Genomic DNA, 25,006 nt, shown 5'->3' with positions numbered 1-25,006 from the left:
ATAGATGGCGCTGACTGTCGCTCCTACTTCTAAATTCACAGATAAACCCAAAAAAGTGGATGGAGGGAGGGCCGCTGTGATAGCTCAGTGGTTAGAGCATCGAACGCGTAATTCGAAGGTCGTAGGTTCGATTCCTGCTCACAGTTGGTAATTTTTTCATCCACTTTTCTTTCTTCTTATTTACATTACATTGGTTTTCATAACTTCCCCTGTACATTCCTTGGCATTACTGTCTGTTATATCTCATTAATATTGTGTTAAAACACGGAAAAACGAGCCCTTAGGTATACACTTCTTTCCCTTATATATATATATATATATATATATATATATATATATATATATATGAGTGTGTGTGTGTGTGTTTTAGTTACTATTACGGAATATGTGAAGCTTACGACAGAACAATGGTCACATTACGTTGACTGCGTCACAGATGACATTGGCAAACAGACCAATGGTCTTGTTTTACACTGCATATCGGTTCCTACTTTATATAGACACAAAAAAGCGGTGCCTGCGCGCCTCTTTCAAGCTTTATATAGGCACGTACCTTCGCAGCAAGCTGATCAGTTTGACCCCCTATCCGGCAGTTCGCGCAGAGTCACGACGTTTGAATGCCAGTGAAAACAGGGACGAGTCTTTGAAGTGCACATACGAATTTGGCCATTGCAAGTAATACAATAGCACATCTAGTTAACACAAGTACACCTCAGCGGTGGAGCATTCCGCACTACTGGGTGAAAACAGAGCATTGACTAAATAGCAAGCACAGTCTAGGGAGTTATAACTGCTCATCTCACCTCGCGTGGCTTTTGCACTCTGGTCCTGGGCGGTAGTTCGCAATCAATGGCCAGGACTGTCTGACAGTGGCGGTGCTCACGGCTTGGTGAGATGTAGCCTGCCGCACGTGCCAAGACACCGAGGCCTGTGAGAAAACAACGCGCGTTCAAGAGGAGTTCTCTTTTTAAATGGGAGACCTCGGCTGCAGATTCACCGTAGGGCGCGAAGTGCTGTGGTTGCAAAATGCCCTCGCCCCTCACGCCTCTTCGCACGTAATCTTATCGTGAGCCGAGACAACGCGACTAGGTTGCGCACGCAACATCGCAACTGTTCTAAAAAAAGAAATAAATGAATTACAGAATACAACGCATCGTTCAAATGGTAGTGTGAGACTCTCGTCAGTAGATAGAGAAGCAGACATGATATAAAGTGGCGCGCGCACAGAATGGGACAAAGAATCCGCTACGTGAAAGCGGTGTATACAGCCCGAAACTGTAATTGCACGGTAGGTATTGAGAAAGAAGAACAGAGCCAGCGAACATGCTTCGCGCGGGATCCGAACGGCGCACGGAAGAAATGGTGCCACGCCGGCGTAAATTATAAAAGCGCGCAGCCAGCGCTGTACAATGCTCGGGGCGAAGGAGGTGCGATGGGCGGGGTGCCCGAAAGGAGCGCGCCGGTGTAGCGGCGGCGGCAGCTAGCTTCGCCCGGTTGTCTGACTGGGCCTTGAAATATTCACGGCGCCTTCTTGCGCGGAAGCAGCGCTGTGAGCGCAAGCGTTGCTCCCGCCTCGGCGCACCACACACGAGGCACGGCGTTCGGAGTGTTTTATTTACGCGCCTGATAAATAGAGAGATTCCCCGGCAGCGCGTGCTCCTTGCAGCGACCGGGCGGATGACTCTCCCAGTCCGGTTAGTTAACTCCATCATTCGACAAAGCATCCACTCACCGCAGCGCCTCTCGGGTCCAAACCACGGCGGCGGTCGTCAGGGGTGTTATATAGCCCTCACTTCCTGCTATGTTGCGCCCTTCTCGTTTCATCTGGTTGCGCGATGTCCATGTTTTTTTATATATACATGTATCTTGTTACATCTTTACAAATTAGTTCGTTTGTTTCTTGTCTACGTCCCACTTCCGCACACACACCTACATGTTACGCCCGAGTGAACGAGTGGCATTTGCTTCTATCTTTCTTCTGCGATTCCGGAGGCAGTGACGTACCATCTCCATTTCCGACCGTGACACTAGATCGCGCAGTGTCATGTCCTCGACATTTACACCTTTGCATTGTAAGGATCTCACATAATGGTGGCAGCACTATAAGCGATAAACCAGCCGTATGGTCAGTTTAGTTTTACTGGATTTATAGATTGTGACTAAATGACCCAAGGACGCTTCGCGACTGCAAAAAATTATCTCTTTCGCTCGATATACACAAAATGAAATAAGTTTTTTTATATTGTGATAAATGAGAACAAGGTGCAATGTGAGATAATAAAAAATACACTAACTTTCACAAAAGGAAACCATGTGGGGATGCGAAGCAGCGCTTATGTTCTTGATTCCATTGCTGTTCTATTTGTATGTTCCCGTGTCTGTTTCATTTGTGTGTGGAGTTGTTGTGTTTGTATACTGTCTCTGTATATATTCTATCTGGTTCCCGTATACCCACCAACAGATTAATAAAATAGAGGCGGTTCAAAGAAAGGCAATAAGGTTTATTTTTAGCAAGTATAGACTGACAGACTCACCGACGCACCTACTCAATAAAGCTGGCATTTTAACACTACAAAACCGAACAAAACTAACAAGACTAAAACTAATGTTTCAACTACTCCACAACATAACACAAATAGATACTTCAAGGTATCTATCTTTTTCTCGCGGCAGAACAACCCGTCATAATCATTCCCATACTCTTGTAGAATATGCTTTTACCACTAATTGGTTTATATACTTATTTTTCCCTCTAACCATTAAAGATTGGAACTCGCTGAAGGGAGGCGGCTGGAGTGAGACGCTGTGCGGACGTGTTTCGCATGAGCTCCGGCCCGGTGACCGACTATCGGCGGACGCGCTTTTTTTCTGGACTTGCTGTCAGTGGGCTCGTCTGCAGGAGGTTGCCCTGTACCTACGGACACCACTCGTTTCGGCAAGTTTGTCCCCGTTTTTGGAGTTTCCGAGATTTTCCTATCAACCCCGCGGTGGCAAGGCTAGGCCTATCTCCTAGGCCAAGCCTGGCCTGGGCCGCGTCGCCCGGCGTCTGACTTGCGCCCGGTGACCGTGGGCCTTGTTGGGCTGAAGATGGAGTACTACGTCGAAGGGGAGACTATAACACCCGAAGATTTTGAAGCGGGAGAGTGGGCTCCAGTGCTGAAGGCACAGGACCGATTTAAGAAGACTCGGCATGGCGACAACGCCAAGAGTAAGCCTTGCGAGACGCAGGCCGGCAGCGACGGGCGCAAGACGCACGGAGCGCAGCAAGTCAAGCGGGGGAAAGCGCCGGTATGGAAGAAACGCGGACCGTTTCTCAAGTTGCCAGCCACGGATTTCAAGATTGTGTACAGGCCCCAGAACTGGGACTTGAGTGTTGTGACAGCGAGAGAACTCGGATGTGCACTGAGAGCAGCAGCGCGTCTAACGAGTGCGATTGCCGCGGAAGAAGACATTGTGCGGGTTAATGGCACAAACAACACGTTGACGGTGAGCACACCGTGCATAAATCGCACTGGGGCATATGCGACTGTGAAGACGCTCAAGCTGGGTGATCGTGACCTGCCGGTTTCGGCGTTCGTGGCACCGTTGGAGAACTCCGTGCGGGGAGTGATTTATAATGCTTATGATGGATGCCCAGTGGAAGAAGTTCGGGCGGGATTCCTGAAGAAGAATGAAGGCATAGACATTCTGGACGCGAGACCTCTGGGAAAGTCAAAGGCGATTCAGATTACGTTCGGGGGAAAACGCATACCCCGGCAGATTACTTACTGGAACTGTCTGTACGCTGTGATTCCGTACAGAAATTTAGTCGAGACCTGCTACAACTGCAGACGAGTTGGACATCGAGCGGACGTTTGCTATCGTCCGAAGAGCAACCTATGTCACCGTTGCGGGAAGGACCATCCTGCCCCGCCAGAAGGAGAGCCACCTACGTGCACGCCGGTCTGCATCGTGTGCCATGGTGCGCATCACACAGGGAGCCGGAACTGCAAGTTTCGCCTGGCTCGCAAGCCACCGACAGGCCGGCAGCAGAGCATCGAAAGAGAGAGCGAAGCTGGCAACGATAAGCGTTCTTCGAGGGCCACGGAGCGGTCACCGAGGGGTAAAGAAGGCAGAAGCAAAAGCAGGGACCGGTCGAGTTCCTTCCCGCCATTGCCAGGGTGCGGGGGCGGCCAAGATGGTGGACGAGCATCCAGTACCAACAGCTGCGCACGCGACACCAACAAAAAGGTGAGCTTGTCAAGCACGGCCTCCCAGAACGAAACCGCTCGAGAGAGGGAGTTAGCAGCGCTGGTTCAGCGACAGGGAGACTTGATTAAAAGAATGGAAAACAGAATTGCAGAGATGGAACGCGCACTTAGAAACGACCAACGGCAGGGGACACAGACACCAGCAGTGCAAGGCCTACAGAAAGCGACGCAAGAGGCGTCTGCTCGCGTACAGGAGAGTGCAGCTATGGAAGTGGAGAATCGGGGGACAGTGAAGAGACCACTGCCGGGGGATGAGGTAGCTAACGCAAAACGATTAGCCGAAACGTCACCAGTAGACATGCCACAGCCTGTTTTTAAGGTCATTAGTCTTAAGTCGGATGTAACAACACTTGCGGATAAAGTAGGCAAACAAGGGAAAAGACAGGATAGGTTGGAGGCTCGAGTAGAAAAGATCAAAGCCAGATTAGACACAAAAGAGGAGCGTCTCGGCATGCTCTCCACTGAATTTAAGGATTCCCAAACCCAGGTCATGGGCATGTTTCAGCAGCTTCATACTCTATTGGAGGCAAGACTGCCTCCCGTGGGTGGCCAAGTGCCATTAGTCAACCTGGTGCCTCATCATGGCGCCTCGCCAGCAATTTGAGGTTTGGCAGTGGAACTGCAGGGGCTTTCGTCAAAAGCGGGGTAACCTGCAGTTGCACGTACAAAATCTGGACAGTAAACCAGACATAATAGCCTTACAGGAGGCTAGTGGTTCCGTAAAATTACCTGGATTTAAGGCATTTACAGCGCCAGGAACTGATTCAAGGGGCGTATCACGCGTCTTCACAGCCGTGCTAGTCCATCGCAACATCACTGTCATTCAGCATTCCGTAGATAGCAGCAGGGAAGACTATGTCTTGCTTGAGATTTTGCCTAAACGAAAGTATGAGAAGAGTCTGTTTTTACTTAATGTGTATAGTTCTCCAAAAGATAAAGGATTGGGCTTGCCACAACTCCTGATTCAAACTCAACGGTTAGCAGCTCGCGCTCCGCTTATAGTGGTAGGAGATTTCAATGTGCCTCACCCGGAGTGGGGTTATATTCGAGCCAGCCCAAAGGGCAATCGGCTTTGGCAAGTTGCCCGGGATCTGCGATGGACGCTGTTAAACAATCCACAAGATCATACGAGGATAGGCAACAGCATAAGCATGGATACCTCCCCAGACCTTACGTTTTTCAGAGGCATCAGTAATGCAAAGTGGATTAACACGAGACAAGCCCTAGGAAGTGATCACTATATCCTTTCCACGACGTTCAGCGCTGCGAAGCATAAAGACAAAGTGAGGGGGCATAGAATTACAGATTGGGACAGATTTAGGAAAAACAGAGCAGGCACTGTAAACGGGAAAATTAATGACCTAAATGCATGGGTACAGGCGCTCAAGGAGGATGTAAGTAATACCACGGTAGAAGTGCCAGTCGAGCAGGAGGAGTTTACCGCTGACTCGAGACTATTACACATGTGGGAAGCGCACGCGAGTCTCTTGAGAAGGTGGAAGAAGCAAAAACATAATGGCGTCCTTCGCAGAAGGACTGCCAAGTTAGAACGTAAAATCGAAAATTATACAATTGAGTTGCAAGCCAAGCAGTGGGGCCAGATTTGTGATCGCATGAATGGACAGTTTGGATGCAAAAAGACATGGCAGCTGTTAAGGCATCTTTTGGATCCGGCAGCAACAAAATCGGCGCAACGGGGGCAAATGACTCGGTTAATGCATCAATATAAAGGCACAATTGGAGAGTTTATACAGGAACTCCGGAATCGGTACATAACTGATGGAGTAGACGGTTGCTTACCACACTACTCGGGGGTGGAAAACTCAGACCTAGATGAAGAGTTCACAATTGCGGAGGTGGAGTTTGCCATGGGGCAGCTGCGTACTACGTCTGCCGCAGGTCCGGATGGAGTTACTAATAAAATGCTGAGAAACCTAGATTTCAAATCGGTCGGGGCGATCACTGACTTGATAAATGAGTATTGGGTGGCCGGGGAGATCCCAGCACAATGGAAGCATGCTAGGATTATATTTATTCCGAAGCCAGGCAAGAAACTCTGCTTGGGAAAACCTGCGCCCCATATCGCTGACATCATGCGTGGGCAAATTGATCGAGCACGTGGTTCTCAACAGGCTTCAGAATTATGCAGAGGACAAGGCCATCTTTCCCCCAACTATGATAGGTTTCAGGGCCAATTTGTCCACACAGGATGTCATGATACAGTTAAAACATGATGTAGTCAATCCCGGGCATGGCACGGGCACCAAAGCTGTATTGGGGCTTGACCTGAATAAAGCTTTCGACAATGTTTCGCATGAGGCAATATTGAATAACCTATCGAAAATCGGCCCAGGGGTCAGGACATTTCGCTACATCAGATCATTCTTGGAGGGCCGAACAGCAGAAATTTCAATAGGAGATATCAAATCGGACTCATTCGCGTTGGGAGGCAAAGGGACGCCGCAGGGTTCAGTTTTGTCACCGTTTCTGTTTAACATCGCTTTAATTAAAATACCGCCGAGGCTGGAGGAGATACCGGGACTCAAACACACATTTTATGCAGATGATATTACTCTATGGGTAACCAGGGGTAGTGACGCGCATCTGGAAGAAACACTGCAACAGGCAGTTAATATTGTCGAAGAGTTGGCAGGGGAGGCGGGACTTTCATGCTCTCAGCCAAAGTCCGGGCTCTTTGTGGTTCGGGACAAACCCAGAGGGCTACATGCAAGACACTATATTCCGCCACCGCCGTTAGAAGTAAAGGTAGGGGGTAGGCCGGTAGCTGAAGCTCAAACGATTAGAATTCTTGGCCTATATCTGCAAACTAACAGGAAGAATAGGGTGGCCCTTGAAAAACTTAAGACCACGGTCAATGCTACTGTCAGGCTAATCAGAAGAATCGCTAACCGTAAAAGCGGGGTTAAAGAAAAAGAACTCTGTAAGCTGGTACAGGCGTTTGTGCTCAGCAGGATTACTTACGCGACACCTTATATGAAGTTGGATGCCGCAGAAAAAGGTAAGGTCGAGGCTATGATCCGGCAAGCTTACAAGGCAGCGCTTGGGTTGCCTAACAAGGCGCCTACAGAAAGGCTGTTAAAACTAGGGGTACACAACACCCTGGATGAATTATGGGAGGCGCATCTGGTGATGCAGCACGCTAGGCTTTCGACAACCAAAGCGGGCAGGATTATATTGGAAAGGATTGGCATTGGAGCAGAGGCTCCCACTGGGGACACTAAAATTCAGGTGCGGCGAGAGTTACATAAGGCCCTGTACATAAAACCTTTGCCCAAAAATATGCATCCGATTCACCATACGCAGCGCAGGCAGGCAAGAGCCAGAGCTTTACACGTTGAGTACGGCGAGTACAAAGCGGCAGTCTATACAGATGTTGATGAATATAAGGACAAAGACGCTTTTGTGATTGTGGTGGTGGACAGGCGGGGGCGCTTGATCGCTTCTGGATCGGTCAAAACCCGCTCCTCGGAAACTGCAGAGGAAGCGGCAATAGCGCTAGCTATAACTAATTCGCAGTCAGATTTGATTTTCAGTGATTCAAAGACAGCCATCCGAAATCTGGCGAGGGGCAGAATATCGGCGACCGCTGCACAATTTCTGCATAGGGCCACGGGACGAGAAATTAGAGAAATAGAAATTGTCTGGGTACCAGCACACTCTGGGAACCCTGGGAACGAGGCGGCTCACCTGAATGCTCGAGGTTTCGTCAGCCAGGTAGGTGAGCCGCCAGTTCCGGGGAGGTCCGCGAGAGATGGGCTGGTGTCCTTTCATGACATAACGAATCATTATAAACTAGAGCGGAGGTTTTATCCACCCCCGCACAAGCGGTTGACTAAGGCGCAGGAATGCGTTTGGAGAAAACTGCAGACGCGATCTTTTCCCAACCCTTACGTGTTGAACAAAATGTACCCGGAGGAGATTAAGCCGCAATGCAAATGGTGTCAGGCTGTGGCAACATATGATCACATACTTTGGGAATGTAGCATAGTGCCGCCGCCGATGGATATTATGCGTGATCCATCTCTTGAGCACTGGAAGGCCGTGTTGACCAGCTCAGACCCAGTCGTCCAGTTAAGGGTCGTGGAGTGGGCCACACAGGTCGCCGCCAACCTTGGGTTGATGGCCATCTAACACGGAATCATCCTCAGTTGCTTTCTGACGAAATAAAGTTTTTCCATCCATCCATGGAACCCGCTGAAACCCACCTTAAGCACTGAATCATCCATAAACTTGTTTACAGCTGCGATTGAAAGCGAATTGCTTGCCTCGCAAATCGCACTAACGACATCACATCATCAATAAACCCAATAAACGATGAGTCAGTGTCATATTGCTCCTACAAAAGTTTTGTTGCTTATGATCGTTATACTTCAAGTGACATGTTTTTTCATTAGTTTATTGTTCATAAAATCCTTTGGATAAGTTGTTCAATAAAAATGCCTACTTGTTGTCCCTACCCCATGTTACAAATGCATGCGTTATCTTTTCGCGGTCATTTTTAACGATAACCTAGTTCATTGTTTTGCTATTACTAAAATTGTTTGATTGCTTGTTCTTTAATGGCAATGTATAACCTATGATTTGCATGTCATTTTGTAATTCCGGCTTTTTTGTGTTTTCTATTATTATGAGTCCGTCTAAACAAATATTCGTTTTCATATGCCTTCCCTGCTATAATCTCTGATGGGATTGGCAGTACCGTTAAATAAATAAATAAATATTGTGTGTCGAATATGTTAACCCCCCCCCCCCCCCCTCTCCGAATTGCTTTTATTACCGTGTGCGTATTCATCGCACCGCAGCGATTGTTGTAGTAGTCTCGAACGCCTCGATGTCCTGGCAGCAGGCTCGCATTGCCTAGTCGCTTCGGGCATTGCGGCTCGGCGTTTCTGTTCCCTTTCGGCTTAACGTTGCCTCACCGTCGCGGAGTCCTCGTCTCTGCGTTTCCGTTTGATTCGCCTTTGCGTTGGCTCGCAGCCTCTGGGTGTTCAGCTCGATGTTTCCGTTGAGTTTGGGCTTCACGTTGCCTCGCAGCTTCGATATTCGCTTGGCGGCGTTGCCGTTTACGTCCCAAGCTCTTCTGCTCAGCGGTGCTGCTTACGCTGCTTGGGCTACTTACGCTAATGCTTTCACAGCTCGCGTTGCTGTCACAAGTTTTGTTACCTATTCCACTACTACTGGCGCCAACTCTCACTACAATAGCGCTGTTGCGAAGGAGCGTGCAATGGGAGCGCGCGCGCGCCGCATTATATACGAGCGCACAGCTCTGGCGGACAGAGAGAAATCGGAGAGGAGAAACGAGGTATAGGCAGCGCTCGCCCGGCCTTCACTGGAAGAGGAGGAGAGGGGCAGAGTTGGTTCATGCGCAGAGGGAAAGCAGGCACGTGAGCGAAGCGTAGAATTTCCTAGAATTAACTAGACGGGACTCTGGCGCTGCGATCATTAAGCGACCAAGGGAATTATGAGTATTACATGGATTTGTCTATTCTTTGTACTTGCGGGCGGCAAATCGCAATTGTGGCTTTGTAAATTGCTGCGTTTCAGATTTGTTTTGGAGGGAAAAAAATTAACCCTTATTGAACTCCGTCATCCGATTTGAAATATTATGGTGGTGGGGCGCAACCGCTGAACATTTGCTGGTTCCCATGAACACACACGGAACCACAAGTACGAAGATTAGACAAATCCGTGTACTACCCATCATTCACATGTTCTATGAAGCACCGTGCGTTGCAGCTCCCATAGACGCTAGCGCCGGAGTTCCTTCTAGTGTATATTCAGGAAGCTCTATGAAGTGAGGGTTTGCCTCCGCGGTTATTGCCTGTCCTAAGTAGACGTAGTCCTTTACAACTTCAAGCGCACTATTTTCTATATCGAAGCGCAGTGCTCTTCCGAGGTTGTTGTACATTACCTTGATTTTCTGCAGATTAATTTTAAGACCCATCTTTTTGTTCTCCTTGTCTAACTCCATAATCATGAATGGCAACTCATCCCCTGAGCTACTCAGCAATTCAAGTCATCGGTGAAGCGCAGGTTACTAAAGTACTCTCCATTAACTCTTATCTCTAACTCTCCATATTTTAGGCCTCTCAAAACTTCCTGGAAGTGCGGTAATTACCATCGGGGAGATTGTATTTCCCTGCCTTACACCCTTCTTGATTGGTATATTGTCGAATTCTTTATGGAGAACTATAGTGGCAGTTGATCCCCTGTAGATTTCTTCCAGGTTGTTATGTATGCTTCGTCTACACCTTGACTCCGCAGTGTCTGAAAAGCTGCTGATATTTCTACTGAATCACGCTTTGTCGTAATCTATGAAGGCTATGTGTAGTGGTTGTCTCTATTCTTAGCATTTTTCTGTTACCTGATTGATAATATGAATACGATCGAATGCTGAGTAGCCTGTTCAAAATCCTGCTTGTTCCTTTGGTTGATTAAATTCTAATGTGGTCTTAATTCTGTTATCAACTGCCTTTCTAAATAACTTGTATATGAAGAAGAACAAGCTGATATACCTGCAATCCTTCAAGTCCTCATTATCTCCTTTCTTATGTATTAAGATGATGTTGGCATTCTTCCAAGATTCTGGTAGTCTTCCCGTGAGGAGACACTTCGTAAACAGAGTGGCTAGCTTTTCAAAGACAATCTGTCCTTTGTCTTTCAGCAGATCTAATGTTACCTGATTTTCACCAGCAGCTTTGCCTCTTTGCATTCCCTCTAGAGCTTTTCTGACTTCTTTCATCATTATTGGGTGCATGCCATCTAGGTTACCGCTAAATCATATTTTAATGTCAAGGTTGTCCCGGCTACTGCACAGATCTCTGTAAAATTCCTCCGCTATTTTAACTACTCTGTCTATATCGGTAATTACCTTGCCTTCCTTCTCCCTTAGTGCATACATCTGGTTTTCGCCTATACCAAGTTTCCTCTTCACTGCTTCGATGCTCTCTCCGTTTTTCAGAGCGTGTTCAATTGTCTCCATGCTATACCTTGTTACATCGAATACCTTACGCTTAATAATCAACATCGAAAGCTCTGCCAATTTTATTTTGTCTGTTGTATATGAGTATTTCATGCTTTGACGCTTCCTAATAAAGTTCTTCGTCTCCCGAGACAGCTTGCCAGTGTCCTGTCTCAATGCCAAGCCTCTAACTTTCACAGCACACTCCGTAATGATACTCCTCAAATTATCATTCATTGCGTCAACGCTTAGGCTGGTTTCCTCGATAAGAGCCGAGTACCTGTTTTGATGCGAAACTCTGAATTCCTGTACTTTCCCTCCCAGTGCTAGCTCACTGAATGGCTTCTTGAAGTAACTAGAAGAATAAGATTGCGATGGAGCACATTTTGCAAGCCCTCTCAAGTCATTACTGGTAGATTGCCACTATCCCTCAAGAGGAAGGTATGTACAGCTGCATCTTGCCGGTACTTAGCTATGGAGCAGAAACCTGGATACTCGCAAAGAGGGTTCAATGAAGTCAGCTGAAAATTGATTTCTCTTCTCTCGACAAACGACAGAACACGCTTAAAAATAACACGTTACAAGCCCATCTATCAGCCATTTGCTGATTTGAACAGGGCGTGCTCAGTCGTTACGATGGTCGCGGTGAGAGGCCATGACTTGTCCATGCGTGCGCGTGCGATCACACTGAAAAAGCCGCGCATTCGAAGAAAATAAAATTAAAAAGTGCTGAAGGTCACGAGGCGCGCGTGACGTATTCTGTGCCCCCTGCCATCTCTTCCTGCTTGGCTTCCAGTGATTTCGTCGGGACCAGAGAAGAGAGAATGCAATTGTGCCCTGCGACAAATATTAGTAACTCCACTCGCACTGAATGGATTCTCAGACATGTTGCAGCGTTGAAATCGTAAGGCAATAAGCTCTTCCAGTTCATCATCCTATGGTTACTTGAAAAATTGTTTCAGGGTTCCTTTCAGGTTTCGCAGCCTTAGGTCGAAGCTTCCTTAGTAATCAAACCCCCAGCACAGGGTAGCAAACTAGAACCTCTCCTCATTAACCTTCCCACTTTCTGGAGCGATTACACTGCACTAGGGGAGAAAAATTTGAGAGGAGAAAGTGTACTCTTGATGCCGTCACTGTAACGACAGTTTTACACTCTCGTTACAAGACAGTCATTTAGTCTAACGGTGTTCGCATGTCCGAGAAGCGCTTTGCTGTGGCCTTGCGCAGCTGCCATGCGCGACACCGTGAGTATCTAGGGCTCCCCATCGAGATGAAAACTGATTTGAAAAGCGTGCTTCACGGCATAATGGCTCTTCTTGCAAAGAAGCATCCTTGTCTATCAACGGGCGCACTTGGCGGTTTCTCGAACGATGTGCTAAAGAGACGAGGCTTCACGAATGCTTTGTCAAAGTGATGATCATCCATGTTTCATTTATCTCGAAAGATGCCCTTACGCGACGATAAGAAAGTTCCCCCGGTGAGAAGAATCAGATAAACTTCTCTCTCGGACGAAGGTCGCAAACATGCTTTTTATGCTTAATTTTCGATGATCTCATTGGTGATGATGAATACCTTGCATTTCTGTTCTGCCTTGCTAGCCCTACGACTCGCAGTGATAAAATCATTCGGCAAAGAACTCGGGTGCATTTCTTCTCTAGCAGCTCGCTCAAGTCACCGCAGATGATGACCTGTTGAATAGTGAACGTGGGCTGCACTGCACAAACGTGTTTCTTTTTTTTTTCTTTCGTAGAATGACGTGTACTTACACAGCAGGACATTTAGGATAGAGCTAAAAGCTACAACTTTCATTCCCAATGAAGCTATTGTACTGCGTCTGACTTACTGATAAGAACAACTTACGCGTTCGACTGTCCTCATATTTTAACTTATTCTTTAGTATCGATGAAGTGTTTAGTTATCAGTGAGTTTCAACCGAAAAAAAGAAAAAAAACAAGCAAGGAGCATAACCAGGAAGCCGTCTGTTCACGACCTTACTAGTAATCAATGGGAAAAGAAGTAAAAAGATGAGAGTTGAGAGGAAATTCTAGCGATTGTTTAGTAAGCTTACTTGATGTCCAAGAATCCAAGGCAATACGTACGAACGCGCCCCCTCCCCTATTTTTTTTTCTTTCGCTCCACCGTATAGCTATTGATGAAATGCGGTCTTTCATCTAAATGTTCCGTAATATTTAAACCAATGACGCAAATTTTACATCGCGAACGAATCCACTAAGCTTGTTTTAAACTAGAGAGAAGATAGGTTTTGGATTTTAGAAGTGCGTGCCGCTGTTTAGCCTAAATGGTGCGCATAATTGAGATAAAACATACTAAATAACTCTGTATTCATTGTGCCTCTTTCTTGGGCTTGTTTTTTTTTCTTTATAATAAGGGCACTCACTATGTATTCTAATTATTGTCGTGGTTAATGGCCTGAACATGGCTATCGTAATTGTCTTTATGCTTCGCCTGCATGTAATTTTCTCTCGTTAGTCAAGAAGCCAAACAAAGTAGGCTCAGTTCATCTTCGCTTTCTTTTGGCATATCTTTGCTAATATTCGATGTTATTTTTTTCCATCTTGGTGTGGGACTATGTGATTCGTTGAATAGTAGATTAATGATTATTGCTTAGTTAAAACTAGAAGGGGCCCTTTGGCTGTTCAACGACATCCTTTATCTAGATGCCTGTGGCCTAAATTTAGAGCACTACAACGAAAATGAAAAGGTAAATAAGCAGTTTTGCATCACAACAATTAGTTGATATCTGATAGTATCAATGAAAACTATCAGACATTAATCTCAAGCAAGGAAGGAAAATAGAGGGAAAAGAAAGGCAAGGAGGTTAACCAGCCTATAGGCAGCCGGTTTGCTACCCTGCGCATGGGGGAGGGATGGGGGAGATGAAAGAGAGCAGAGAGGGAAGATAGAAACAGCACATTTGGCAGCACATGCGCGCACACTCAGTCATAGTCCAGTCTTGTCTTTCGCGGTGTGTGACATTGCTGTTACAGCCGCTTGTTCAAGTCGGTGTCGCGTAGGAATTTCAACAGAGCTTTCGTCGCCTTCTGTTGCAGTGTCTTCTCTCGGGCACTTGACAGAATAGTGTCCACAGATATTTGGCTGTTGTCGATGCGCGCAAAAGCAGACGCCAGTGACTGTCTCTGGATTTCATACAATGGACAGTCACACAGGATGTGGTGTAGCGTCTCTTCGCAATGACAGGCATCGCAGAGAGCGTTTTCGGCCATTCCTATGACAAAGGAGTAAGATTTTGTAAATGCCACTCCTAGCCATACGCGATGAAGTAGGGTGGCTTCTCTTCGGTCGAGTCCAGTGGGCATGCGCAGATCCATCAAATAGGACAGGTGGTGTTGACGATTCGTATCGATGCTTGGTGGGCACCATAGTGAAAACGTGATTTCACGCGCAAGTCGTCGAAGATTACTGGCAGCATCAGTCCTCGAAAGTGGTATGGCTTCTTTTCGTGTTCCTTCAAGGGCTGCCCGCGCGGCAGTATCGGCATGTTCGTTTCCTATGATGCCGCATTGACTTGGCAGCCATTGAAGCGTCACATGATGCCCTTTCTCGAGTAAAGTGTGGAGAAGGCATCGAATTTCGAAAACAAGCTGTTCGTATGGGCCGCGACGCAGTGCTGAGAGCACAGATTGTAGGGCAGCCCTTGAGTCGCTGAAAATCGACCATTGTTGCGGTGGTTCCCGATTGACCACACAAAGTGCAGCACGCAAAGCAGCTAGTTCCGCTGCTGTAGATGCCGTGGAGTGGTCAGTCCTAAAGCTGATGGTAACACCTCTTGCTGGGATAACTACTGCCCCTGACGAACACTGGTGGTTCGTGGAACCATCCGTGTATACATGTATGCTGTCTGAATATTTCTCGTGCAAAAGAAGAAGAGACAGTTGTTTCAGCACGGGTGACGAAAACTCAGATTTCCTCCGGATCCCTGGTACACTAAGATGCACTGTGGGTCGAATAAGACACCAAGGTGGTATGGATGGTTTAGATGCATGAGTGAAGCCCGAGGGAAGTTTATCGTTGTATTTCACGATAATTTTGGCGAACGATGCTTGGCGCCTCTCTGAAGGCAACAGTGCAAGGTGATGGCCGGGGGCACGTGCGAAGTGTCGGATGTGCGTTCTCAGGACTTCTACAACAATGTGAGTTTGTATCGGATAGTCACCAGCAATTGCAATTGTTGCTTCTGTTGACGTACATCTGGGCAGACCGAGGCACACTCTCAGCGCTTGGGCTTGTACTGCCTGTAAAACACGAACATTGGTCTTGCAGGTATTGCTAAGCACAGGCAAGCTATATTTGAGGAAACCGAGAAACAGGGCCCTGTAGAGCTCCATCATTGCGTCTACTGACATCCCCCACGTCTTTCCTGCCAGGAACTTGAACAGTTGAGAAACAGCGGTCAGGCGCTTCTTCATATAGGTCACATGCGGAGTCCAACAGAGGTCCCTATCAATAATGATGCCCAGAAACCGGTGGGTTTTGGCGTAAGAAATCGGTCGCCCGCAGATTGAGATGACAAAAGGGGTCATTGCTTTGCGAGTGAAAGCCACCAGCGCGCATTTTTCTGGTGATATGCTGAGACCTTGTTTGAACAAGTAGTTGGCAATCATAGTTGCTGCTTTTTGAAGCCGGGAACGTATCTGAGGACGTGTGACTGCCGATGTCCAGACACAGATGTCGTCTGCGTATATTGATATTTTAATGGTGCTTGGCAACTATTCAGCAAGGCCAATTAGTGCAAGATTGAATAGCGTCGGGCTAAGAACTCCGCCTTGAGGAACACCCCTGGAAGTATAGCGTCGCGTAGTTGGGCCATCTTCTGTTAACACAAAGAATGATCTTGCAGTCAGGTAACTCGAAATCCACCGAAAGACTCGACCACCAAGGCCAACCACCGCAAGAGAACCCAAAATGGCTTCATGTAGTACATTATCATAAGCGCCTTTCACATCTAGAAACAAAGCTGCAGATAGTCGCTTACGGGATCTTTCGTGCTGAACGTACGAAACTAGATCAACGACATTGTCAATAGAAGAGCGGTCGCGTCGGAAACCAGCCATTGAATTCGGATAAATCTTGTAGTGTTTAAGATACCACTCCAGGCGGCCTAGTATCATCCGTTCCATCATCTTCCCTACGCAGCTGGCCAGTGCTATTGGGCGGTATTAGGTTAGTTCGAGTGGGGATTTGCCCTGCTTCAAGATGGGTAACAAGCGGCTTACTTTCCAGTCATCAGGAACATTGCCATCCTGCCACGAGATGTTGTAGAGGCTCAACAGTTCTCTCCTTGCACCTTCCCCAAGGTTGCACAAGGCTCGGTAAGGAATACCATCTGGGCCCGGAGAAGTTGAACGCCTGCAGAGAGCTAGTGCCGCCTCGAGCTCCTCCATTGTAAAAAGGAGGTCCATGTGGTAGTCACGGGAACGGGGGACGTCACCTCTCACTGGAGAATCTGGACGAGTGGCTTGGTTGGCGATCTGCGCACAGAAATCTTCTGCGACATCGATGTCTGGCCTCCTTTGAAATAGCGCGAGCGCTTTGAATGGAAAGCGCTGTTCCGTAGGGTGACGCAGACCTTGCACCGTTTTCCAAATGTGTGAGAGTGGCTTGCGAGGGTCTAGTGACTGGCAAAACGTTGTCCATCGTTCCGACGCTAATCTATCCATGCGACGCCGAATCTTCTTTTGCATCCTCCTGGCTGCCCTAAGATCGTGAATTGATTTTGTACGCCGATACCGACGCTCCGCCCGGCGTCGCAGTGCTCGGAGTCGCTCCAACTCTATATCAAAGTCGTTTCGTGTGGAAGATATCGTCACCGTGCGAGTGGCGTTTTGCATTGTGCTCTTAATTGTTTCCTCTAACCCAGATCGTAGGCCATCGCTGCAAGCATCTTCCATGTCAGATTTGAAGTTGGTCCATTGGACTGCTCGAATGGTCGTCCGTAAACCATAACTAGACAAGCCTTTGATGTTAAGGTAGATTGGAATGTGATCACTTCCTCGTGTCTCAACATCTGGAAACCACTTGACGTATCTCGCGAGGGAGTTGGAGACAAAAGCAAGGTCGAGACAGCTGCCGTATGTCACCCCTCGAAGAAAAGTGGGGCTGCCGTCGTTCAGGAGAGTAAGGCCATAGTTGTAGGCGATGTTTGCTAACCTGCGTCCTCTTGCATTTGTCCGCGTACTTCCCCATGCGTGATTGTGCGCATTGAAATCACCTATGAGGACCCATGGTGCAGGACACACTCTCAAAATATCCGCTAATCTCCTGGAATCGAGATTACTTGACGGTGATATATAAACGCCTATGAGAGTAAACATGAGTTGGTTCTTTTTCACAGTGATGCAGACATACTGATTGTCATCGTGAGGTGCAATTGGTTGCACAACATACGTCAGTTCACGACGAACAAAGACGATGATTTTGCTGCACGCACCGTTCGTTGAAGACATGACAGCTTCGTACCCCGATAGTCTTATTGGTTTCGACAAATTGGGTTCACAAATGACGATAATTGGAAACACGTTGGTAAACACAAACGGACGAAAATCTGAAAGGCGTGATTTTAGTCCTCTGGCGTTCCATTGGATGACGGATGCAGCCTTGACTTCTTTAAGAAATGTTGAGGTGTGAGTAGCCATCTTCCTAGTTGAGAGATTCAAGCACTGGGCTTAGGGCGTCCAATAGTCCAAGTGCGCTTCGAGCAGATGGTGTCTTCATGTCGACTAATATCGCTCGGATGGCTTCTATAAGGGAACGCAGCACCGAGATCACTTGACGATCAGTTTTAGGCAAATCTTCCATGGTTGGAGACGGCTCTTGTGTGGCCACAACCTGCAGAGGTTCCTTGGCAGAAGAGCACGTCGGGAGCGTGGGCCATTCCTCCAGAGAAGGAGGCTTCTCTGTTTCTTTCGTAGAAGTGGTGGGCCCTTTCGCGGCGCTACTGGATGGAACCGCTACAGAGTGGGAAGGAGCGTCTCGGGAATGTGCCTTCTTTGAAGACTTTCGATGATGCCGACGTCGACGCCGACGCCGGACTACTTCGGCTGCCTCCCTGTGTGTTGAGTTGTCTCGGGCCATTTGTCTGAGAACCGCGCGCTCCTTTTGGATTCGAGGACAGTCTTTCGACGAGGCAGCATGAGGACCACTGCAGTTGGCGCACTTCAGAGTAGTCGCCCGACAGGCGTCTTCAGCATGAGATTCAGCGCAGCGGGGACACAGTCGTAAGTTGGGGCATACGCCCTTGACGTGTCCTAGCCCGAAGCACTGATGACATTGAAGTGGCTTTTGGATGAATGGTCGAACCGGATGTCGAAAATGTCCAACTTTAACGTGGGACGGTATGCAATCTCCCTTGAAAAACACTTTTACGCAGCGCGTATTTCCAAGGCGCCGCACTTGCGTAATGACAGTTCCCTCGTTTGCAGGCTTGATGAGGGTAGACAAGTCAGCATTAGGAATGGCAGTGTCGATGTCATAAATTACACCGGCAATTGATTTGTCATCCATCGGGATAAAGGGGCGCATTTTAATGCCACCTAGCTCAGTCATTTGCTGCAGCTGTCCTAGCGCACTCACATCGTGCACGTCTATGGCGAGAATGTTCTTCCTTGGGTTTAATCTCAAGCAAAGTATATAGTATGGTAATAAGAGTAGTTGTAATGTAAACAGAAAGAAATAAAAGTGGCCAAAAAGATAACTTCCCACGGGCGGGAAGCAAAACTGCGACCTTCAAATAACGCATCAGATTCTCTACAGCCATTCTTTATTTTTCCAACTTATAGAGTGTGTATATATATATATATATATATATATATATATATATATATATATATATATATATATATATATATATATATATATATATATATATATGTACGGTAATTCGGTGGTCCTAGCGTGCTATATTGCATTTTAAAAGTGGTCGCGTCAGGCAGTGCTGCTACTCGCAGTCGGCGTCAGAAGTTACTACTATGCCAGGACAAGCATTAAATTTTTCAGAAATTTGTTGTCTTATTTATGAACCTGCACTTTCCGAGTTGTTAACGTGTTTCAGAATAGCAGAAAATCTAATTTCAAGACTCCGCTAAAGCAGCGTAAACATACAGCCTTTATTAGGTCTTAATGTCTCTAAGCTTCTTACTTTAACTGCACATACGGTTGTACTTCTTACTATAACATCACACGCAAGTTGTAACGCTTGCTGTTTTGTCAACACCAGTAAGCAGACATCTACGTTCTGCTAAGATATTGTTTTTTTTATTACTGCCCGTAGAAAGGTGATAAGAAATATTCAGTGGTGCCAGTGTTAAGTCGTTATTTTAAAGTAGGATTGGAAATAGTATACCAACCAAGCATCTTGATAAGAGCGTTTCCCTCTTGATATGCGTGACGCTGCCCTTGTGCTGTTCTTCATTACAATTTACACACGTGATATCTGACTCCCGAGACACCTGTTTTAAGCTCTCTGTGTTAATCCACGATTTCACTGTATTTCTTGGCACAACGTACGTTTTCCCCGGGGTTATAACAAGGAGCGACAGCAAAAAGAATAGCTATTTTCATCGCGTTCATTTCCTACGTAATGTTCCCTGTCTTCTGAATCGTAGAACTTATTTTAGAACATCATCATTCTATAAAAACATATATCTGGCTGAAGTTAACTTAAGAATTTTATGAATGAGAAGCAAGCGAAGGACATATACTACGAACACGTTGAAAGGACGCGAAAAGTTGGTTGCCCATACTCCAGCACCTCTTGTCTGATCTACCGGTTCATATTCACCATAGTGATAAACATTAATGTGTTTTTGGCACACTCCACGGTAATTCGGTGGTCATACCGTGACACTGTTTACCGATGACACAATTCCTCGCTACAGCGACCGCACAAGAGTGGTCGTGAAATATGTTTTGCATAAAAAAAAATGTGCCAGATGGTTAAACTTCACCGCTTCTTTACGTCATTTCTCGTGAGACTTGTCTTCCTCTGATACATTGAACAAATGCATGGCTCGTGCTGCAGCATTGCGTAACGCGCAACATTTCTGAGTTTTTTGACCTTCGGTGATCTTCACCTAGAACTGTTTTCGGATGCACAGTGTAGTTTCATCGCCATCTTAACAATTTCAGAAAAGAATCGATTAAACAACGCAAAATATTATCGCGCAAGGCATTTCCAATCAATTAAAGGCTCCGCTTTTACTATGAGTGGCTGCAAGTGCAGAAACCCCATTTCAGTAAGCCTTGTTTAAATTCCCCATTAGTTTGTTTCTGTTGCACCATTTCTCGTCATCCACAGCATGTGCGCAAAAAAGAGCGAAGAACAAGGAGCAGCGTCTAAAGTAATTAATGAGGCAGACTCAGTTCTGTTTCCCTCTCTTCCTCGCCACAATTTGAATGCGTCATTATATTTACTTTAACTGGCTTCTTCGGCATGCTACTGTCGAAATTGCGCGTATTACGTCTTCTAAGGTCCCCTCAAAATTTCTTCGGACTTCACTGTGGCTAGACGGACCACACGGGACGGGAGAATATTGACGCGTTTAATTTGCATCTCATTACGAAAGCTGATCCATCTGGTGACGTGCTCTCCCTCGGGTTTCTCGTCGTCCATAGACCACTCGTCGTGACTTGAATGAGGCGGAAGACACTTCGATTAATCTTCGCCATCCCCACTCTTCAGTTCAGTTCCGCATTTGTTGCGCCACTAAGAACGCACAGCGTTTCTCACATAGGACTCCCCGTTTCACGTGATCGACGTTATTGGCTCTCGTTTCACTGAATCACAAGAGCAGCTAGTCAATCTTCGGGCCCTTCGTTAACGCTCAAGGACTGTTCCTAAAATTTGAAAAAAAAAACAAAAAATAGGCAGCTAGAACTAAGTGGTGTGGAAGTTGTGGATTAAGTGTAGTTAGTGGCATCTCCTCCTCTCCTCTTTTCTCACTTCCTCACTCTCTCATGACTCCTACACAACCATGTCATGCCTTGCTTCTCTGTTATTCCTCTCATCATCATCATCAGCTCCACTGCAGGACAAAGGCCTCACACACACACACACACACACACACACACACATATATATATATATATATATATATATATATATATATATATATATATATATATATATATATATATATATATATATATATATATATATATATATGAGGGAAAGAAGTATATATATATGTGTGTGTGTGAGGGAAAGAAGTGTATATTTAAGGGCTGGTTTTTTCGTGTTTTGACACCATATTAATGATATCGAACAGATAATAATGCCAAGGAAAGAATACGAAAGACATTAGACCGAATTGAATAGTAAATGTGAAGAAAGACAGGAGAAAGAAAAGTGGATGAAAAGATAACTTGCCGTGAGCAGGCACCAAACCTGCGACCTTCGAATAACGCGTTCGATGCTTTACCACTGAACTACCATGGCGGCTATTCCCCCAGCCACTTTAATGGGTTTATATGTGAATTTAAACGTGAGAGTGTTGCCAAACAGGCTCATAAAAAGTGTGTCACTTTCGCCTCAATGGGTACTGGTGGCACTGACCGACTGATTATATATATATATATATATATATATATATATATATATATATATATATATATATATATATATATATATATATATATATATTGTGAGCATTATTTATGCGTCCCATCTTTTCATCTGTACATACTCATCATCACCAGTCAAGTTTAGGTTGTGGGGCACATACTCGAGTCAATAAAGGAGAGTCTTGAGTGTACTCGGTGCCATCTTACAAGTGGTGGAGAGTGCTGCCCGGTTCCTGCGTCCTCTCGCGTTCTCGGACACCCCAGCGTCTTCTAGAGTACATCCCTGGAGCTCCGTTCAGGCCGCCGCTTAAACGACCTGGGTCCGGTAATGTCGCAAGCCGCCCAGTCCAACGTGCCAGCTTCGCCACCGCTGCCACCGCCAAGAAACCCTTCTCACCTGGTCACCAGCCCTCAAAAGGATCCTCCGCTGTTCGCAGGGCTTCCGGGTGAAGACATTGAAGACTGGCTCGAGGAGTATGACCGCGTGAGTGTTATCAACAACTGGGATGAGCCTGCGAAACTCACCCACGTGGCATTCTACTTGAGCGGTGTCGCAAAAACGTGGTTTTTCAACCAAGCCACAGATTTTCCGACATAGCCCTCCTTTACACGTCAGCTCCGCCAAATTTTCGCCAACCCGTCAGTGCGCTCGGATATCGCCAAAAAGAGGCTTGGTGCACGTGTTCAACGCCCTGGCGAGTCTTACACTTCTTACATAGAAGATGTTCTCGCCCTTTGCCGCCGCATCGACAACGATATGGCGGAAAACGACCGTGTGCGCCACCTGCTAAAAGGAATTGCGACTGTCGCTTTTAACGCGCTTGTGGTGCAAAATCCCCAAACCGTAGGCGATGTTGTCGCTACCTGTCAGCGCCTTGAGGAGCTTTAGACCACTCGGGTACAACCTGATATGTCTGATCTGAGCTCAAGTCATGATACAACAGAGCTGCGTGCACTGATCCGCTCTATCATCCGCGAGGAACTTCATGCACAGGCTTCACCTCGCCACCTCGATATCCGAACGACGCCACCCGCTACTAGTTTACGCGACGTCGTGAGGGAGGAACTGGCCTTGATTACTAGTACACCAGCTCCGAGTTCACATCCCATGCCCAGTTATGCTCACGTTGCTGCAACGACACCTACGCCCCACCAGAGCCTGGCCTCGATGACTGTCACACCTGTTCCGAGCTCATATCCTGTGGCCATGCCAACGTATGCTCAGGTCGCTGCTAGGACACCTGCACCCCAGCAAAGCCCAATGCAGCTACCAGCGCCCGAAGTGCATGGTTCGCTCAACTCACTCGCACAGCGACCATCTTGCCAGCCTTACAATGCCTGGCGCAGTTCGCGGCCGACTTGCTTCTATTGCGGCATCCGTGGTCATATTTCAAGGCTTTGCCGACGCCGTCAGCAAGACGAACGACGAAGCTACGATAACCTTGAACGGGACGACTTCTACGCGACTGGACCACCCTATAGTCGGCTGTATCCGAACAGCACACGTCGGTCGCCGTCTCCGCAGAACTTTGACTCAGTTGGCAGTTCCCGGTTCTCACGCCGTCGCTCACCTTCACCGATGCGGCGTTCCTCTTCTCCACTCTGACCTTCTACTTCAATTCCCGACCGCCAACTGGAAAACTGAACAGTGCAGCTTCGGGAGGGAAAGCTGCATTTTTCGAACTGCGTCAAACTCCTCCGGACCGCCCATCGAATGTTTTATTGGTGTATGTTGAAGGTATACAGACAGAGGCACTGGTGGACACAGGCGCATCACTTTCCGTAATTCGTGCAGGCTTTTGTGCCCGCTTGAAAAAAGTTAGGACGCCCTACGATGGTCCTCCCCTTCGTTGCGCAGATGGAGTCCCTATTTAGCCTTCAAGTGGTTGCACAGTCCGCGTTTTCATAGATGGCATCCTTCACCACATTCAGTTCCTTGTACTTCCTTTGTGCACTCACACAGTAATTTTAGGATGGGACTTCCTTTCTTCGGCATCAGCTTTCATATCGTGTCGTCAGCGAGTCATTCAAATGTCAGCTACTGAGAGTTCATCGGATGTCAATCCATACAGCTTCCGTTTCGTTGCTGCCACTGATTGTTTCATTTCGCCAGGAGATGAACAACTTCTAACGATCGCTTCGGATACTATAGTTAATGGTGACGTGTTCAGCATTGGTCAGCATTGGTCGCCGCCTTGAATCCAACTTCTTCGCCAGTGATGCTGCCCCAGGGCACTGCTGTGAGCTGCTTCGCTGACAGTGAGCCCTTTTCGCTGGTTCCCCTTCACGCAGAATCACCGTCTTTGTCTGCTACCACTGATATCAAGGCTACCACTGTTACCTTAAATGACACCATAAGTCCTCACCTCACTGTCGAGCAAAAGAGAGACCTCTTAGACCTTCTCCAAAAGCACAGCTTTTTGTTTGATATACATTGCAAAGTTCAGGGCCGCACCTCCGTTGCAGAGCACAGCATCGAAACCGAAGGCAGCTCCATTGTACGCCGCCGCCCATACCGTCTCTCTTCGGCAGAACGGCAAATCATTGAGGAAAACGTCCCCGACATGCTCAAACGGGATATTATTCGACCTTCATCCAGCTCCTGGTCGTCTCCTGTGGTGTTGGTCCGGAAAAAGGATGGCTCTGTCCGCTTTTGAGTTGATTACAGAGCGCTCAATAAGATCACGAAAAAAGACGTATATCTGTTGCCACGCATAGATGATGCCCTGGACTCCCTACAAGGCGCAGAATATTTCTCCAGCCTCGACCTCCGATGCGGGTATTGGCAAATACCTATGCGCGAAGCAGACAAGGAGAAAACAGGATTTGCGACGCCTGACGGGCTTTACGAATTTAACGTCATGCCCTTTGGCTTATCCAACGCTCCAGCAACATTCGAGCGCATGATAGATACTGTCTTACGTGGTCTCAAATGGAAAACCTGTTTGTTATTTAGACGACATCGTCATTTATTCTTCTACTTTTTCTCAGCACCTTAAGCGTTTGGACGAAGTTCTAACGTGCATTTCGAACGCTAGCTTACAGATCAATACAAAAAAGTGCCACTTCGCCAGCACAAGCATCAAAGTATTGGGTCACCTTGTGAGCAAAGATGGCGTTCGACCCGACCCCGACAAGGTTGCTGCCGTAAAATTTTTTCCACGTCCGCGCAATC

The 25,006-nt window shown here is 47.2% G+C and overlaps 1 long non-coding RNA gene and 1 other non-coding gene across 2 annotated transcripts in view; one reads left to right on the top strand and one right to left on the bottom strand.

Annotated features, from left to right (window-relative positions):
- The window catches only part of LOC119160086 (uncharacterized), a 91,179-nt gene that overhangs the window by 39,619 nt on the left and 26,554 nt on the right, over positions 1-25,006 (bottom strand). The window contains exon 2 of the long non-coding RNA XR_005108234.2: positions 804-928. This is a non-coding gene — a long non-coding RNA (uncharacterized LOC119160086). The remainder of the gene's footprint in view (positions 1-803; positions 929-25,006) is intronic.
- On the top strand, positions 74-146 carry TRNAT-CGU (transfer RNA threonine (anticodon CGU)). Its single transcript has one exon. It is a non-coding gene; the product is annotated as a tRNA-Thr (tRNA).

This window comes from Rhipicephalus microplus, chromosome 2 (assembly GCF_043290135.1).
Source record: "Rhipicephalus microplus isolate Deutch F79 chromosome 2, USDA_Rmic, whole genome shotgun sequence".
NCBI classification, from domain to species: domain Eukaryota; kingdom Metazoa; phylum Arthropoda; class Arachnida; order Ixodida; family Ixodidae; genus Rhipicephalus; species Rhipicephalus microplus.
Note: the sequence above shows the minus strand (reverse complement) of the source record. Positions and strands in the feature narration are given on the sequence as shown.